General features: G+C 37.6%; 1 protein-coding gene across 2 annotated transcripts in view; it reads left to right on the top strand.

Annotated features, from left to right (window-relative positions):
• The window catches only part of fam189a1 (family with sequence similarity 189 member A1), a 100,197-nt gene that overhangs the window by 47,099 nt on the left and 39,222 nt on the right, over window positions 1–13,876 (top strand). The gene's annotated exons all lie outside the window — the stretch shown is intronic.

Here is a 13,876-nt window from a genome sequence, read left to right as displayed (position 1 = left end):
TAGTTCGAGTTAACTAAATGATGGAGCACTAATGCAGGCTCGAGTTAATGAGTCCAAACCTTGTTGCTCGTCTCGCTTTCTGCTTAGTAGGAGTGGAGAACCGTAGCCGCCAGTGGATGCAGTTTTAACTTTGGGTCATGTTGAGGTTGTGTTAAAATCCCCGGATCACAGCTCCAGTGTTGTTGTGCTTTCACGGCCGATGACCTGGAAACAACACGACCAAAGTCAGTTCGAAGTCTTGGCGTTTTTCACTTTTCTGGTCTCTGCCTTCACAAATGGAAAAATAAGCTGCACTGTGTTGCTCAGTTCAAACACACACATAAGATCTATCTGGATAGAAACCTTCACGTTGTCGTGTATATATCAAACTCTGAGGGAACATTAGATGTAAAATCCACCAAATGTATAAAACCGGTTTGTACCAGTGACAGATGATGAAGCTACATGGAGAGTAACAACGAGCAAAATCACTGCCAGCTTTATTTTTATCATTTACATCCCTAAGTTTTATTAAAGAAAAGAGAAATTTAACATTGTACCAAATGTAATAGTCACTTGTGAAGCTACATATTGGTTCAGCTGGTGTCAGATGTGCTGCACCTCTATGGCTCTTTTTGCTATGGTCTGTTTTTACGATTGTCTCGTTCACTCATCAAACTCACTAATACCAGTGGCAGAAGGTTCAGTGTCTTGACATGTGGATTGGAGGAGTGTGGGATTGAGGCATCAACCAGCATTGTAAAAAAAATTTAAAAATTCTGGAAAACAATGTATTAAAAAAAATAGTAAAATAGTGTATTGTCAAAAACTGTAAAAAAAAAAAATAATAATGGAAAATGATAATAAAATCTAAATAGAAATAAATATAAAATATATTAAAATTTTAAATATTATTAATTGGTTTAAACACCTAAAAACTGTTTGTTTTGATGGTGACAAACACTCTAAAAGAGGGAATTACTATTTATTTATTTTTTTTAATTATTTTTGATGTGGACGTTATATACAGTTTTGGCCTGTTTTTTGTTTATTTATTTATTTTTGTTCGTTTGCTTTACAATCAACATGTGTATTAATGTTTTTCTTTTTACAGGAAATTTTACGAGATATTATCTGTAATTTACCAAAATTCTGCAGAAATCTGTAGTTCAAAAAGATTGAGCATTTTTCAGCTTTTGATATATGTATTTTTTTCAAATAATAACAAATAGCTGCAAGATATTTACGTTGTTTTGCTGATATATAGTTTAAAAAATGTGTAATTTTACAGCTATACGTTGGAGGAGAATCAATTACCATTACAAATTTTTGATGTGGATGTTATTTACAGTTCTTATCTAATGGTTAACATGTAAATATGTGATTTTACCATTTTATTATTATTGTTTTAAAAAGAAAATCACGTTTGTTTTTTTTGTTTTGTTTTTTTTTTGTAGTGTGCACTACCACCTGAGACATCCTGCTATTCATTATAAGCAATGATATTTTTCAGTCACTCCAAAACAACAATTCCTATTTTAAGTATCTTAAATCTACTCTTAGCTGACTTTAGCAACATTTCATAAATATATGAGCATTTCAGTGTTGTAAGGTGTCTAGTGGACCAATAATCTTCTTAAATTTGTGAGCAAAAGTAAAAGAAATAATTACATATTTTAAAAAAAGAGCTATTCCAGGCATTGAGTCTGTAGTGTTGCTTTACTTCAGATTATAGAAAGTCCAATGGAGACGTCTGTCTGCCAATACAGAGCCTGAAAACTGTTAATTGACTGTCATGTAGCGAATGTTGTAGCCTACATTCCCTTTACCCCTGTGTAATACGCTGCATAACATAAATCATTCTTTCCCCCTCCTTTGTACTACAAAAAGACACAGATGCGTCGTGATTTACTCGGAGTCTTTCAGATCACTTCTGATCTCTAGTTTAAAGTTGAGATCAGGATTGAGGAAGAGCACCAACTACAAGCCCCCGCCGATTCCATTTCATGCTCTCTTAATGCCATAAATAATCTCATCTCATTTCTGCAGCTTTACCCACGTCATCTTGCACCCCTCCCCCAGCTCACCGCACATCTCACTCCCTTTGGTTTTATCACCTTGCTTCACTGTTACTCATATCAGCATCCTCTCTCTTCACATTTCTCCCCTCCATTTCTTCCCCTTTGTGAAACATCAGATCAGAGAACAGAGATCTGAATCATTTCGGCTCTTGGGGATCAAAAGAAATATCCCATCATTGAGGTGTGTGTAGAAATTGGTCACACTTTGTGCAGCGTAAAAGAGTTAAATCCTCTTAGCTCTGTTTTCTTAAAAAGCATGACTGATTTACTGGAGTAATCTGCTGCCTGCTAGTGTACAGAGATGTCAGGCCGTGGTCTCTGCTTCCTGTCTTCGCAGGAGTCCGCTGGTAATATCTGGGCTTGTTTTTGTGACTTGTTACTGTAGCACTCAGTGTTCACTCCTGACAGTCGAGCTTTTCCATTTCTGGCCTGGACCCAGTGATGACTGGCAGGTGACTAATACACCGGCTGGACGCTTTCAGGCCTGGCAACACCCATCTGCCAACTGTGCATGGCCAGGCTCTACATCGTGATTCCAAATAACTGGAGGCTCTCCAGACCGTTTAAGTATCCGTGTTAAAGACTTTCTCGGCTGATTTTTACCAGATTAGTCCTGAGGATAATCAAATGATATGGCCAGTTTAGGGTTTTAGTCTGCTAAACAAGTTTGTGCTGAAAGAATTGGCTGAATTCACAGAAGACTAATCTGCATCTTTTGTGATAAATTATTCATTGTTGAAGTCATTTATCAAGCAAAAATGGTCAAATATTTGATGCATAAGTGACACTGGCTGCAGTTTCTTTTGGTTTTGTACAGTGTGGTTTCTCTGACATCAAGGATGTGAAGATGTTGAAGAAAATGTCCGTTGACACTGACTTGTTTGCATAAAGATAAATTTATTACAAAGAAGACCAGGACTGATCAGGCATCATGGATACCTGGGAGCATTCTCAGCCGATACGAACAACTCAGCTTGAATTACAGAGATAACTCACTTATATAGGCTCATGTATGGAGAGTTCTCATAACATTTTTTCATCAGTAGCAGATTCTCACTTTCTCCATATTAGGTACATCGTTCCAACACGTCCCAGTATGGGAACACATATCTGTTCTATCTAAATATTTCTAGAAGTAGTATGAACATTCCAGGAACAACCGAAACATTTCTCAACTATAAACAACGTTTCAGGCCTATGGTTTCTGTCATGCATCCCTGGATAACTCAAACTGCAGTCGCACCATACAAATGGAGTTGAACTGAAATGAACACTTATCTCTGGTCAGATACTACAACATTTAATCAGACATAGTGTGTTTTATTTTTAGATCTGCAGCTTGAACCAGATGCTGGCTAGCTTAGTGTAGCGCGAGGACTTTAAACAAGACAAAACAGATATTGTGTGTCTTCTCAGAGGTAACACAATCTGAATCTAAAGCTCCACAATTAACATTGCTCTTGAAAATATGTAAAAATATTTTTAAAAAAGCAGCCAAAAAAGTGTAAAAGCAGCACATAGCGAGAACCATGCGCCACACTAAGTCCTGGTCTGTACGGTGACTTCCTGGTGTCACCGCTGGTTGCCTGGCAACCCGATAGCGAGTGCAAGACTAGAGCCTTGTCTGAACCCGGTCCCCTGAGAGTCCATCAAGGCTTAGCTAATGTGCTACTTCACATTAAAGAGGCAGGTGTGAGAGAGGTAGCAACTGCTCGCATGAAAGCAGATGATGTATTTCTTTTATTCTTTTATGGTCCAGTGAAGTCATTTTGGATTGACATAATATTAGGTGCGTCTGATTAGATTAATCTTTCAGTATCTGTAGGTTTTTAGAAATGTTTGCTGCATTATATGTAAGTATTAAAAAGTCAAGTACAAGTTATAAATTAAAAAAAAGTGAGAGATTACAAGCAGGAAAGCTTGTGCAGCGTCTCAGACTCTGACATATTGCAGTCAAGTCGGCGTATGACGGCGAGTGCAACGCTTGGATGTGTAGCGACGGGATGTTTGTATGCCAGAATGGAAAAACAGGTGCTCCATTGTGGAGAGAGAAGATGTGTTGAATAAGAAATTCTGTCTACGCCCAACTTTCCTTGTAAACAGCACATCAAAGATTTATTGATATATTGTGCTCAGTGGAATGAGAAAACACACCGTGTCCATGTTTGAAGGAAATCCTCCTCCTTCACTTTATCTAAAATAGCTAATAAACATTTTTCTGGCCAGTTTCTTGCCCAGTCTGCTCTGCCGCATTAATGCCACGCCAGATTTACTCCGTATCACTCAGAGCAAGGAGACAGACAAGACTACCTGCAGTCTTCTGCTGTTTGTGACTGTGATGGATTATGTGTTTAGAGAGAGGCAGAAAGACGGAGAGAGAGTTAGAGGGCAGTAAGTCCTTGTTTGCCCTGTCGGGAAACAGCGCAGTAATAGTCCGCCGTTTGGACGATTTGTCTCGGGAAGTCTCAGCTGTCGTTGGTTTGTTGTTTTTTCTCATTTGTTTAAAGTAGAAGCACAACACCTGCCTCTACACATGTCTATATGTATCTAATATACAGTTAACTAGAGTTTTAGGAACTATTCCAATGCAGCACGTTGACCCTACAAAGACTACTTTCAACACTATATTACTGAGAGTCAATCGAACTCATCAATAGACTCTGAGCAAGACATGTCTCTTTTAGCTTAGCTTAGCATTAATAATCTGAAGCCCAAGCAGTTTTTTTGTGGTTTTTTGCTCCTGTCTCATTTTTGCTATATATATATATATAGTCCTGCACCTCTTTGGAAACAGCACAACCATAACACAACCATGCACTGCAGTATAACATGGTTATAAGTCCATTAATCATAAAAAAAGAATAAGTGAAGTCGAAAGTCCTTGAATGTTTATTTAACAGCAGCATGTACAACATTTTTGCCCACAGATACAACCAATAGTGAAAACACAAAATTGGTTGTCTTCGATATTTTGCTGCTTACATTTTTACAACTTCTTTAAACTAGGCATTTTTAAGACTCATATGTTCATCAACTCTAGAGAAATATTTCACCGTGCTGAATGTACCTTCCAAAAAACTTGCTCCTCTGAGCCATGCTGCATTCATTTTATTGATCTAGTATGTTTTATTTTTCAATTTCAAAAAGTTTTAGAATGTTTGTCATGTAACTGTTGGTCAGTGCTGAGTTTTATCTTGGCTTCTCAGTTGTGTAGAAGAGCACAGAATTTGTCTTTTTTTTGTGCAAATTTTTCAATAAAATATCTCCATTTTGCCCTTAGATTTTGGTACATTTCCTGACAGAACAGAACAGGACATCAAGATGAAAAGTCCTAGAACTGTCAGAATTTTTTTTTTTTTAAATCCGGCAGTTTTTCTGTTCTTATTGGTTCTGACTCTTATAAATTGTGTTAATCTGACATTTTCCGAAACTTTTTGGGGTTCAGAGGGTAAAAACTTAAATCAGGAGGAAACTGTAATGTAGATTTTGTCTGCATTTCAAACAAAAACTAACGTCTCTACATTGGCCTGCAAGTATGTTGCATTTAAATGCTTTAATCTACACAGAAGTAGAAAAACAAAATGTTGTAGAGGAGGTGCATGCTGTAACTTTCTCTTGTTTCATTCACTCTTTTGAGTCTCTGCAAGTTGTCCTGAAACCTCATGGTGATCACAAGACTGGAGCAGAGCCCAGAATAAGTTCCTCCGACACATATTTAGCACTAACTTTATAACAAACACTCAGTAGTTTACTCCATATTGAGCAGTAGTAGATTTTGGACACATAACAGGTGGTTTTACAACAGTAATTTTTCTCGATAAAAAGCCAAAGTTGGCACAGTCATGCAGCACTCATGGATGCTTGCTTTTCCTTTTCCTTGTTTGTCTGTTGTAAGACTTTCTTAAATTCCCCAAATAAAGTACATTTATTGCGCTACACAGGAAATTTGAAATGATTTCACATATAACCTGTTGTAGATGTTGTTGCAATAATGCGCAGACATCAAAATCTTTCCTCAGTTTTTTCTAACTCTTTGCAAAACCGCATGTAAGCACATTTCCTACTATGATTAACTCAGGGTATATAGACCTAACTACAGTTTAGCCTCTATTTTCAGATTTCGGGTCAGTTTTGCAGGTTCATTCATAAAAATGAGGTTGTATTTACGCTATAGTGATCAGATGCCTCTCTGCACTCAAGTGTAGCATGAAGGGCTTTAAATAATGGAGTAGCGCAGCCGTCTTGAGGTCACTGCACTCGTGAGGTGTCGGGAGGTAACATAGTGTAACATGCACAGCTACTTTATGTTCATGTTTCCACGAGGGTTGAAGTGCATGTTGTCCTCTGGTGAGAGCTTGGAGCAGCTCTGTACTGGGGTCTGAGTGCTTCACTGTGTTGCTCACTATGTCTGCATTAACTGCAACAATCTGACTGTTGAGCTTTTGCCAAATATAGCTGCTCTATGTTACAGTTCATGTATGTAGAACAATGAATGGTTGAAGATGCGTTTGTGTCTGTTTCTGCTACTGTGCTTCTGGAAAAAAAAAAAAAAACCTGATAAATGTGTTTAAAGCTGCATTTTTTTGCTGTTCTCGCAGCGTGACTGTAATGGATACCAGTCTGTCAGTCCATCACTTTGGTCCCAAGTGAAATATGGCAGGAGTTTGCCGTGAAATCTGTCACAGACATCCATGGTGCCCAGAGGATGGATTGTACTTACTTTGATGACTGTTCCTCTAGTGCCTTGTCGCTGTGAGCATATTAGTACGTGAATGTTTGCTCAAAGCTTTGGTTTGACTGCCTCACAGAGGTGCTGTAGACTCTTAGTCTTATTTCAAGTCAGTAAACATGGAAACTATTATATAAAAGTACTGCAAAATGCTGTAAAATTCTAATATATTTGTACTTTGAGCAGTTCAGGGGTGTCCAGCTGATTTTAGTTCAGGGGCCACATTCAGTCCAATTTGATCTCAAGTGGGCCGGACCAGTAAAATCACAGCATAATAACCTATAAATAACCACAACTCCAAATTCTTTCCTTTGTTTTAGTGCAAAAAAAATATGTTCTGAAAATGTTTACATTTAAGGAATTACCTTTTCCAAAATGTTATGAACACACTGAAATTTCTTAAGAAAAATAAATTCAATGTCAACAACATTTTGCCTCAGTTTATCATTTACACGTTACAACCTACAGATCACAGTGTTTCTAAAAAGGAACAAAACATTTAGTCGCAGGTATCTGGAACTGAGCAATAATGTATTTTACCTTATGATCAAAATGAAAAAAATAGACAAAAAAGACATAAAACAACAAAAACAAGGCAAAATATTACAAAAAAGAAAAAAACAACAAAAACTAGATAAAATATTTCAAAAATGAGACGCAAAACGACAAAAGTGAGAAACAAAATGACAAAAATGAGACAAATGACACAAAAAAGAGGCAAAAATGTTACCAAGTGACAAAAAATGGACAAATAACACAAGCGAGACAAAAAGGAAACACAAAATGAAAACAAACAACACATAAAACGTTGGATAAAGCAAAACACAAAATGAAAAAAATTAGACAAAAAACACAAGAGACACAAAAGGGGAACACAAAACGACAAAAACGTGAGACAAAAGACAAATAGACAAAAAAGACAACAAAAAACAAGACAAAATATTGCAAAAATGAGACACATGACAAAAGAACAATGAGCAATATAATATTTTACTTTATGATCAAAGCAACTTGTTATGTTTTATAGTTTTACAAATTTACAGTTTACATTTAATATTGTCTCAGTAATTTTTACAAAATTGCCCGGATTGGACCCTCTGGCGGGCCGGTTTTGGCCCACGGGCTGCATGTTTGACAGCCCTGGATTTGTTGAACACACACTTTCTCTTTAATAATGTGGTTAAAACTGAAATACTTGAAGTCTCACTTTCATTATACTTCGACAGACTTCGACCTTGTAGAATTTCATATCAGTATCTAATTCACAGTCTAGTCTTAATCAGGTAGAATATTATACAACATATTAGTCGTATTAGAGCAACACACCAGCTGGTTAGAACAGAAATGTTCTTGAGGGTTTTGGATTGAATTGCTGTCAGAAGAACTGCGGCTGCTTTCCACTATAAAGCATTAATCAACCGAGCTGCTTCGGTTTATCTGGACACCAGTGAGCTCCTGACCTGTACTGTATGTCCTGAGAATATTGAAGTTGCATCTCTGCTGGGAAAATCTTTCATTCAATGCTGGCCTTGTTTTTTGTTTCATTTTTTTTCATGGTTTTCGTTAAAAATAAGATGATGTTGTAAATTCTCAATAGACCTTAAAGCTAAGCGTGTTTTCAAGCCTCATAACACTGTGGACTTCTTGAAAATGCTTCAGTTATTGCAAAGAATATCGTTACGAGTGCTTCTTGAGCCAAGAACTGCTACTGTGACTAAAACGGAGGTGACAGAGAAGGCAAACATTTCATCTCGATCAAGATAGTCACCTCCGCAGTGGTGCGATGTGACTCTCGATGCATCTATTAACCTTTAGATTGATAGGTTGGAGCCCGAGCATGTTTCTGGCCTGATCCAGGGGATATGATCATCCCTTCACCGCCTGCTCGTACAGGGACACTAAAGACAATCGCTCACATTCGATCTTCTCAGATTACAGCCTGCTATCATGTCCTGTCATCACATTTCTTGTGCCATTTAACAATATTTCTGTGACTTGGATACATATATATGCATGCTGTGTTGTACAGCGTTGTTACTGACACTGACATCATGTTTTAAGAACCTAAAAGAGAGAGTTTTGACAACAATTACACTATATTCTGTCTACATCTTCTACCACTTTTAGGTAAAGAAATAAGTAAACCCATGTTTCTCTCCCAAAATATTATTTCTTATAGTGTGAACAGACTTTTAAGCAGCATTCACACCTCAGTGTTGTGGATTAGACTCCCAAGGAGAACAACAGCCTCAGTTGTTTCAACAAATCCTCCAAAACACAACATCAAGTAGCAAATCCTCCTGATGACCATAGTTCTTATCGTGGGCCTGCTGATGTTGTTACAGAGACAAGGTCTGTGCAGGAAGGTGATTTGAAACACAAATGGTTACTCAGCTGTTGTAATTTTAGGTATATATGTCACACGGCAGTGTGTGTTTTTGCATCTGGGAGGTCGATATCACCTGATCACCAGGATTTGTCAGGGAACAGCTTCCCTTTGACAACCTTGAGGAAAACAGTTGCACACGAAGGCTGATGCTTTTGACGTGTAAATCATTTTAAAATATTGACTGAATCTCTCTATTGAAGTCAAAAACAAACATAGTTAGACATTATATACGATGAAGTGGCTAACAAGATAATTTATAACAGATTGAGTTAGCAAATAAAGAAAAAACCTGAGATAATTGCATGTGTTTCAAATTTAGAAGCTTGAGTGCAGAACTAGAGGTTTATGTTGGTATCACTGGATTTAAAAGTATGTTGATGCAGAGCCTGTTGTGTCACTGGAGGTTAGTATCTAGCAAGAACCCATTTATATCACTTTACTTTTGTAAACACCTTAACCGCATGTTGTGCCCCTTTTCCCCTGCACTCTAAAAAGTAATCACAGGACCTATTCTCTCCACTTAATTAAATGCATGGTTACAAAATTTTGAAGAAAAATCTAATGTACCAATTTAGATTGTTTGTGTTGTGTATTTAAGTTGCAAACATTATTTTGAAGAGTTGGGTCCGCATAATAATGTTAGCATTTGTTAACTTAATTTTGTATGTAATTTACACTCAGATTTCTGCATTAGTTGATTTTAAACTAAATTTAAGAGGCAACTTAAGGAAATTGGTTTGAAAACTTTATTTTTCAGAACCTTGAGCTCAGAAAATCGCTGCACAATTTCACATAGTTAAGACAGGTAGCTCCTTATAGAGGAAAAGCTAATTCTTCTCATTCAACATAGTATTTATTTTTGTGTGTTTTTCTGTATCTGTAATGCAGTTTCCTTCAGATTTGAGAGTGCGATGCATGTGCATTGGAGTAAATGCTGCAATGTTGTGGACACGACTGACTGCCAGTGAAGGAGATACATGTGTATCATGTGTGAGTAGTTGCAGGGTGTAATGTTGCCGCTGGCTGAACGTGTGTGTCGGTTTAGCTCAGATCACATGCTGGAAGGCTGTGTGTGATTTACAGCACCATTTCAATGACATGCTGATGGCCAAAGACTTCCTGGGGATAAATCCAAGAGTCCAGAGGAAATTTGTTCAGCACTCCACCCTGCTGTCTGCATGTACCACACTCATCTACACAAACCTCATGAGAGCAGCTGTTTTCCTGTTTTGTCAAAACTACAGTGCACTTATAAATGCACATCCTTGTTTTTTTTCTCCAAACAGCTAGCTAACGATGCACACAAATCACCAACAGAACGTACACATCATAATCGTGGACTTTCCATTACGATCACATAACTGCAGCAGGGCCAGCAGGACATCGGTGAAAGGTTTTATGAGGTGCTCTCTGTGACAGCCTGTGACCCTGACAGTCCATAAATATTACTGCCTGTAGCAGATGAAAGAGGGAGGGAGAGAGGAAGAGATGTGGCTCACTGACTGATTGTGATGGCAAAACAGACATCACTACACCAGTGGAATGACGATTTATAATAACCACAATAACATAAAAATCTAAAACTGCACAGCTTGCGAGTGCAACTTCTTACCATCCAATTCATTAAATGATAACAAAGGTTGTGCATAAGCTGCCACGGTGAGTCTGTCTGCCCAGTTTGGCCCTCCAGTAGTCAAGCATTTTTCACACAGACCTTAATGGAGAAATTAATCCTCCAATTAGGAGCTAAATTAGCCCATTAGCAGCCTCTGTTCCTAGCTCTGTTGCGCGCAGGGGCTGGTTTGTGTTTTTCTGAGGCTGTCTGCGCTGTGAGTCGTCCGACATAGAATTTGAGTTGGACGTGATGTCAGGTTGTATTTTTAAAAATCCCTCTTGCTGCTACAAGGCTACTATCAAATCTTTAATTCATGAATAGCTAATAAGAAACATAATGATGAGAAAGTGTAGCTTGCAGGCGTTGGCGGTTTGGTTGCCTTTTAATCATAATCATCTCGCAGCAGATTGTTTGTGGTTGCGCTGCACGTGTGTGCTGTAAATATAAACGCAGAGGTGATGACACCCAACACACGTGTGAAAATTAGTTTGCAGCTGTATTTCTATTTTCGGCACATGCAGAGACTGAGAACATCACGGGAAAATTCTCATTAATGCAGCTCCTTGTTTTTCCCCGAACATACCGCATATCGAATATGTGCAAGTACAGAAATCTTCCATCGTCGAACATCAGCAAATGTCATCTTGCTTAAAATAGTTAGCCTCATGTCCGCATGGTAAAGTACAGCAATCAGCACCATCTGGTACATCTAACACACATATAAACAGGCAGTTAACAGTTTTCCACCATCCACATAAAAAGAGGCAAACAAACAAGCAGTTCTTTTCAGACAAAGCTGATAATCTCAACTTTATTAACGTCTTTACGTGTTTACCCGTCATCTGCTCACAAGTTTTTCTACGTCAGACTGATAAGCTGAGGTTTGCAGCAGAGCTTCAGCACGGAACAAGATAATTACCAGAGAGTTTCTTGAAGAGCAGCAGTGATAAAGCCAATAAATCTGTCCTGCTGCCTGCATTTATGACCTCTCCAGGCTTTATTTGTCCATATAAGTTTTAGTTTTTTGTGAACCTTATAAAGCGCCTCTAGTCACTGGTTGAAATGAATCTTTTATTCACCAACCATCTTTAATAAAATTATGCTACTTTAATTTAATATTATTAGTTAATTTTCTTCCTCCATCTGAATTTTTATTACAGTTTTCACCAAAATATTTCACATTTCACACAGTCTGCACAACAGAAGTAAAAACTGTGGAATGCTTTTCATTGTTAAAGCACAAAATGCATTCAGTGACAACATCTTTCAGATTTCATGAACTGAACTCAGCCTTTGTGTAGTCAGAGTCTATTGTGCACATGTTTACATCCCATTATGACCATTTCTGTATGTGGCGATTTGGCATTTTACCACATTTTTCCAGTCACATAGTGGTTTCCAGCCCATCCCAGGATGGTGTCACTTTACCATCCAACTGGCTCTCCATTCATCAACCCCAAAAAGCTTATTTTCTTTATTTAAACTCACAAAGTTTATGTCTACTGACCATGGGATCTCATATCTCTCCTAGAAGCAATGAATGTTGGATATCTGGACATTTCTGCAGAAGATTGCAGGAATAGATCTGGTAGGGAAAGATTCTGTCCCAGATACTTTACAAGATAACACTGTGTGTATAAATGGTAGCCAAAGCAGTAGCAATGCTTTAGTAGCACAGTTGCAATTCTAATTCCAAGTATTCATAGTGAATATGTACACATTTGTATTGAATAGTACATTACTGGAACTACTTTAATTCTATTTTAGGCATGCAGAATTACTCATTGCAATAACAAAATGAATAAAAGCAAAGTATATTGAAGCATCTTGCAGCATTTTTGGTGAACCTCTGTAATATACACTGCAACAAATGTCAAATCCATGATCCAGGTTGATATATTTAAGTAAATAAATAAAAGACACCAAAGACAGTGGTGATGCAGATACTGAAGCATCTGGTTTCTAGCTTTAGCATATGTGTTTGTGCTATGAATGACAGAATGCTCCAGTTTTTTGATTTTTAGTTAACTGTTTGTCATTAAAGAGAGGTTTCCATAGTAGACTCAGTACCTCAAAAAGAGTACTTCCAACTGTAAAGTAAATAAAGAATAAGAAAATGTTCCCTAAACCGCTCCTCTAAACAGCAACTAAACAAAAAAGAAAGACCTTTTTCTTATTGTTACCCTGTTCAGTCCCAAAATAAAACCCAAATGTCGCATTAACATCATACAATAATAATAAAATCACGGCTGATGAGAAATTCACTGTAGTCATTCAGGCCAGGTACAAAATGATACCTGGTGCTCTCCTTTCAGCTATTGTTAAGCGGCACAAATAGGCTGCTCTCTTTTCTCCCTCCTGTCACATCGGTGCCAATCTCTTTCTATAGTAAACAGTTAGAACTGTGTGTGACATTGCAGTGATTGTGTTTTGGGCAAATAGAAGCATTAGAGGCAGGGTCCACCAGTTCATACTCCATAGTTGACTGAACAACTAGTGTTCTGTGGTCACTTGTCAGGGACTCGAGATGTAATTGTGGTTTGCACACAATCATGTCAGCCATATTTCACAGCTGAGTGAGTTGATACTGCGGCAGCACTACAGCCACTACTTCACAGCTCTGGCAGGGCCTGTCTTAGAGCTGCTGCAGACTCACCGACTACAACTGCTGCCTGCAGGAAACCACTGTGAAGAGAATTTTGACCTTTTATGTCCAGAGGATGAACATGAATAGAGCTGGGACTATTTATTGTACAACTATATTTGGTGTGCAATAACCATTTTAGTACCATATTTTTTTCTCACTGTCTGGCATTAAATCAGACTAAACTTTTCCTGTTTTAGGTCAGTTAGAATTACCAAAATAATTTCTATTTGCTAAATGCCAGAATAATGAGAGAGAATTTTTGGAGGATTTTTTATGGCAATGTCAAAAAATACACGTATTTTCATCAGATTGCTTGAAAAGTCTATATGGAATAAATTTATCATTCAACAATGGGGTGATGTTAGGGAGTGTATCTGCATCAAATATAAAGAATAATTTAAAAATACATTTAAAACAAGAGCTGTTTGGAACCTTG

This window comes from Amphiprion ocellaris, chromosome 1 (genome assembly GCF_022539595.1).
Source record: "Amphiprion ocellaris isolate individual 3 ecotype Okinawa chromosome 1, ASM2253959v1, whole genome shotgun sequence".
NCBI classification, from domain to species: domain Eukaryota; kingdom Metazoa; phylum Chordata; class Actinopteri; family Pomacentridae; genus Amphiprion; species Amphiprion ocellaris.
The sequence above is the reverse complement of the archived record's forward strand: the minus strand, read 5'-3'. Positions and strand labels throughout refer to the sequence as shown.